The following is a 6,708-nucleotide window of genomic DNA, read 5'->3' as shown; positions in this document are numbered from 1 at the left end:
CATACTTTCGCGTTTTTCACGTACTTGTTGAACAGATCCTGGGTTTTTTCTGGTTTGGATCACGTAGTAGTGTGGTACCACACTGAAACAGTCCATTACACCTGCTTGCGATCAATATTTTAGAGGATAACGCATGTTAGGACTGGGTTAGGTCTAGGATTTGCCCTCATCAGGCTCATACTTTCGCATATTTCTCAAACTTGATGGCTAGATCCTGGGCATTTTCTGGATTACATAACGTAGTAATGTGGTACCACACTGAAACATTCAATTAAACCTGATCTTGATAAATATCTTAGAGGATAACGCATGTTAGGTTTGGGTTAGGTCTAGGATTTGCCCTCATCAGGCTCATACTTTCGCATATTTCTCATACTTCATGGCTAGATCCTGGGCTTTTTCTGGATTGCATCACGTCGTAATGAAGTACAACACTGAACCCGTCAATCAAACCTGGTTTCCATCAATATCTTAGAGAACAACGCAAGTTAAGTCTGGGATTGGTCTGGGATTTGACCTCATCAGACTCATACTTTCGCACACTTCACATACGCGTTGAACTGATCCCGGGTTTTTTCTGGTTTGTCTCTCGTAGTAGTGTGGTACCACACTGAAACAGTCCATTAAACCTGGTTTGCATCAATATTTTAGAGGATAACGCATGTTAGGTCTAGGTTAGCCCTGGGATTTTCACTCATCAGACTCATACTTTCGCATTCTTCACATACTTGTTGAACTGATCCTGGGTTTTTTCTGGTTTGTCTCACGTAGTAGTGTGGTACCACACTGAAACAGTCCATTAAACCTGGTTTGCATCAATATTTTAGAGGATAACGCATGTTAGGTATAGGTTAGCCCAGGGATTTTCACTCATCAGACTAATACTGTCGCATTCTTCACATACTTGTTGAACTGATCCTGGGTTTTTTCTGGTTTGGATCACGTAGTAATGTGGTACCACACTGAAACAGTCGATTAAACCTGGTTTCGATCAATATTTTAGAGGATAACGCAAGTTAGGTCTGGGATAGGTCTGGGATTTGACCTCATCAGACTCATACTTCCGCACACGTCACATACTCGTTGAACAGATCCTGGGTTATTTTCTGGATTGCATCACGTAGTAATGAAGTACAACACTGAAACAGTCAATGAAACCTGGTTTCCATCAATATTTTAGAGGACATCGCATGTTAGGTCTAGGTTAGGCCTGGGATTTGCACTCATCAGGGTCATACTTTCGCAGTTTTAACATACATGTTGACCTGATCGAGGGTTTTTTCTGCTTTGGATCACGTAGTAAAGTGGTACCACACTGAAACAGTCCATTAAAAATGGTTTGCATCAATATTTTAGAGGATAACGCATGTTAGGTCTAGGTTAGCCCTGGGATTTTCACTGATCAGACTCATACTTTCGCATTCTTCGCATACTTGTTGAACGGATCCTGGGTATTTTCTGGTTTGGTTCACGTAGTAATGTGGTACCACACTGAAACATTCAATTAAACCTGATCTTGATAAATATTTTAGAGGATAACGCATGTTAGGTCTGGGTTAGGTCTAAGATTTGCCCCCATCAGGCTCATACTTTCGCATATTTCCCATACTTCATGGCTAGATCCTGGGCTGTTTCTGGATTGTATCACGTAGTAATGTGGTACCACGCTGAAACAGTCAATTAAACCTGGTTTCGATCAATATTTTAGAGGATAACGCAAGTTAGGTCTGGCATAGGTCTGGGATTCGCCCTAATCAGGCTCATACTTTCGCGTTTTTCACATACTTGTTGAACTGATCCTGGGCTTTTTCTGGTTTGGATCACGTAGTAATGTGGTACCACACTGAAACAGTCAATTAAACCTGGTTTCGATCAATATTTTAGAGAATAATTCATGTTAGGTCTAGGTTAGGTCTGGGATTTGCTCTCATCAGGCTCATACTTTCGCACACTTCACATACTCGTTTGACAGATCCTGGGTGATTTTCTGGTTTGGATCACGTAGTAAAGTGGTACCACACTGAAACAGTCCACTAAACCTGGTTTGGATCAATATTTTAGAGGATAATGCATGTTAGGTCTAGGTTAGCCCTGAAATTTTCACTCATCAGACTCATACTTTCGCATTCTTCAGATACTTGTTGAACAGATCCTGGGTTTTTTCTGGTATGGATCACGTAGTAATGTGGTACCACACTGAAACATTCAGTTAAACCTGGTCTTGATAAATATTTTTGAGGATAACGCATGTTAGGTCTGGGTTAGGTCTAGGATTTGCCCTCATCAGGCTCATACTTTCGCATATTTCTCATACCTCATGGGCAGATCCTGGGCTATTTCTGGATTGGATCACGTAGTAATGTGGTACCACACTGAAGCAGTCAATTAAACCTGGTTTCGATCAATATTTTAGAGGATAACGCATGTTAGGTCTAGGTTAGGCCTGGGATTTTCACTCATCAGACTCATACTTTCGCATTCTTCACATACTTGTTGAACGGATCCTGGGTTTTTTCTGGTTTGTATCACGTAGTAGTGTGGTACCACACCGAAACTGTCGATTAAACCTGGTTTCGATCAATATTTTTGAGGATAACGCATGTTAGATCTAGGTTAGGCCGAGGATTTTCACTCATCAGACTCATACTTTCGCATTCTTCACATACTTGTTGAACGTATCCTGGGGTTTTACTGGATTGGATCACGTAGTAATGTGGTACCACACTGAAACAGTCAATTAAACTTGGTTTCGATCAATATTTTAGAGAATAATTCATGTTAGGTCTAGGTTAGGTCTGGGATTTGCACTCATCAGACTCATTCTTTCGCATATTTCTCATACTTGATGGCTAGATCCTGGGCTTTTTCTGGATTGCATCACGTAGTAATGAAGTACAACACTGAAACAGTCAATTAAACCTGGTTTCGATCAATATTTTAGATAATAATTCATGTTAGGTCTAGGTTAGGCCTGGGATTTGCCCTCATCAGGCTCATACTTTCGCGTTTTTCACATACTTGTTGAACTGATCCTGAGTTTTTTCTGGTTTGGATCACGTAGCATAGTGGTACCACACTGAAACAGTCGATTAAACCTGGTTTTGATCAATATTTTAGAGAATAATTCATGTTAGGTCTAGGTTAGGTCTGGGATTTGCTCTCATCAGGCTCATTCTTTCGCATATTTCTCATACTTGATGGCTAGATCCTGGGCTTTTTCTGGATTGCATCACGTAGTAATGAAGTACAACACTGAAACAGTCAACTAAACCTGGTTTCCATCAATATCTTAGAGGACAACGCAAGTTAGGTCTGGGATAGGTCTGGGATTTGCCCACATCAGGCTCATACTTTGGCGTTTTTCACATACTCGTTGAACAGATCCTGGGTTATTTTCTGGTTTGGATCGCATAGTAATGTGGTACCACACTGAAACAGTCGATTAAACCTGGTCTTGATAAATATTTTAGAGGATAACGCATGTTAGGTCTAGGTTAGGCCCGGGATTTTCACTCATCAGACTCATACTTTCGCGTTCTTCACATACTTCTTGAACGGATCTTGGGTTTTTTCTGGTGGGGATGACGTAGTAATGTGGTACCACACTGAAACAATCAATTAAACCTGATCTTGATAAATATTTTAGAGGATAACGCATGTTTGGTCTGGGGTAGGTCTAGGATTTGCCCCCATCAGGCTGATACTTTCGCATATTTCTCATACTTCATGGCTGGATCCTGGGCTGTTTCTGGATTGTATCACATAGTAATGTGGTACCACGCTGAAACAGTCGATTAAAGCTGGTTTCGATCAATATTTTAGAGGATAACGCAAGTTAATTCTGGGATAGGTCTGGGATTTGACCTCATCAGACTCATACTTTCGCGTTTTCCACGTACTTGTTGAACAGATCCTGGGTTTTTTCTGGTTTGGATCACGTAGTAGTGTGGTACCACACTGAAACAGTCCATTACACCTGCTTGCGATCAATATTTTGGAGGATAACGGATGTTAGGTCTGGGTTAGGTCTAGGATTTGTCCTCATCAGGGTCATTCTTTCGCATATTTCTCATACTTGATGGCTAGATCCTGGGCTTTTTCTGGATTGCATCACGTAGTAATGAAGTACAACACTGAAACAGTCAATTAAACATGGTTTCCATCAATATTTTAGAGGACAACGCATGTTAGGTCTAGGTTAGGTCTGGAACTTGTCCTCATCAGGGTCATACTTTCGCAGTTTTAACATACATGTTGACCTGATCGAGGGTTTTTTCTGCTTTGGATCACGTAGTAAAGTGGTACCACACTGAAACAGTCCGTTAAACCTGGTTTGGATCTATATTTTAGAGGATAACGCATGTTAGGTCTAGGTTAGCCCTGGGATTTTCACTCATCAGACTCATACTTTCGCATATTTCTCATACTTCATGGCTAGATCCTGGGCTGTTTCTGGATTGTATCACATAGTAATGTGGTACCACGCTGTAACAGTCGATTAAACCTGGTTTCGATCAATATTTTAAAGGATAACGCAAGTTAAGTCTGGGATAGGTCTGGGATATGACCTCATCAGACTCATACTTTCGCGTTTTTCACATACTTGTTGAACGGATCCTGGGCTATTTCTGGATTGGATCACGTATTAATGTGGTACCACACTGAAACAGTCAATTAAACCTGGCTTTGATGAATATTTTAGAGAATAATTCATGTTAGGTCCAGGTTAGGCATGGGATTTGCTCTCACCAGGCTCAAACTTTCGCATATTTCTCATACTAGATGGCTAGATCCTGGTCTTTTTCTGGATTGCATCACGCAGTAATGAAGTACAACACTGAAACACTCAATTAAACCTGGTTTCGATCAATATTATTGAGGATAACGCATGTTAGGTCTAGGTTAGGCCTGGGATTTTCACTCATCAGACTCATACTTTCGCGTTCTTCACATACTTGTTGAACGGATCCTGGGCTATTTCTGGATTGGATCACGTAGTAATGTGGTACCACACTGAAACAGTCAATTAAACCTGGCTTTGATCAATATTTTAGAGAATAATTCATGTTAGGTCTAGGTTACGTCTGGGATTTGCCCTCATCAGGCTCATACTTTCGCATATTTCTCATACTTCATGGCTGGATCCTGGGCTATTTCTGGATTGGATCACGTAGTAATGTGGTACCACACTGAAACAGTCAATTAAACCTGGTTTTGATCAATATTTTAGAGAATAATTCATGTTAGGTCTAGGGTAGGTCTGGGATTTGCTCTCATCAGGCTCATTCTTTCGCATATTTCTCGTACTTCATGGCTGGATCCTGGGCTATTTCTGGATTGGATCACGTAGTAATGTGGTACCACACTGAAACAGTCAATTAAACCTGGTTTTGATCAATATTTTAGAGAATAATTCATGTTAGGTCTAGGTTAGGTCTGGGATTTGCTCTCATCAGGCTCATTCTTTCGCATATTTCTCATACTTGATGGCTAGATCCTGGGCTTTTTCTGGATTGCATCACGTAGTAATGAAGTACAACACTGAAACAGTCAATTAAACCTGGTTTCGATCAATATTTTAGAGAATAATTCATGTTAGGTCTAGGGTAGGTCTGGGATTTGCTCTCATCAGGCTCATTCTTTCGCATATTTCTCGTACTTCATGGCTGGATCCTGGGCTATTTCTGGATTGGATCACGTAGTAATGTGGTACCACACTGAAACAGTCAATTAAACCTGGTTTCGATCAATATTTTAGAGGATAACGCAAGTTAGGTCTGGGATAGGTCTGGGATTTGACCTCATCAGACTCATACTTTCGCACACGTCACATACTCGTTGAACAGATCCTGGGTTATTTTCTGGATTGCATCACGTAGTAATGAAGTACAACACTGAAACAGTCAATTAAACCTGGTTTCGATCAATATTTTAGAGAATAATTCACGTTAGGTCTAGGTTAGGTCTGGGATTTGCTCTCATCAGGCTCATTCTTTCGCATATTTCTCATACTTGATGGCTAGATCCTGGGCTTTCTATGGATTGCATCACGTAGTAATGAAGTACAACACTGAAACAGTCAATTAACCCTGGTTTCCATCAATATTTTAGAGGACAACGCATGTTAGGTCTAGGTTAGGCCTGGGATTTGCCCTCATCAGGGTCATACTTTCGCAGTTTTAACATACATGTTGACCTGATCGAGGGTTTTTTCTGCTTTGAATCACGTAGTAAAGTGGTACCACACTGAAACAGTCCATTAAACCTGGTTTGGGTCAATATTTTTAGAGGATAACGCATGTTAGTTCTAGGTTAGCCCTGGGATTTTCACTCATCAGACTCATACTTTCGCATTCTTCACATACTTGTTGAACGGATCCTGGGTTTTTTCTGGTTTGGTTCACGTAGTAATGTGGTACCACACTGAAACATTCAATTAAACCTGATCTTGATAAATATTTTGGAGTATAACGCATGTTAGGTCTGGGTTAGGTCTAGGATTTGCCCTCATCAGGCTCATACTTTCGCATATTTCTCATACTTCATGGCTAGATCCTGGGCTGTTTCTGGATTGCATCACGTAGTAATGTGGTACCACGCTGAAACAGTCAATTAAACCTGGTTTCGATCAATATTTTAGAGGATAACGCAAGTTAGGTCTGGCATAGGTCTGGGATTCACCCTAATCAGGCTCATACTTTCGCGTTT

Source organism: Colletes latitarsis, unplaced genomic scaffold, assembly GCF_051014445.1.
Source record: "Colletes latitarsis isolate SP2378_abdomen unplaced genomic scaffold, iyColLati1 scaffold0018, whole genome shotgun sequence".
Lineage (NCBI taxonomy): Eukaryota > Metazoa > Arthropoda > Insecta > Hymenoptera > Colletidae > Colletes > Colletes latitarsis.
Note: the sequence above shows the minus strand (reverse complement) of the source record.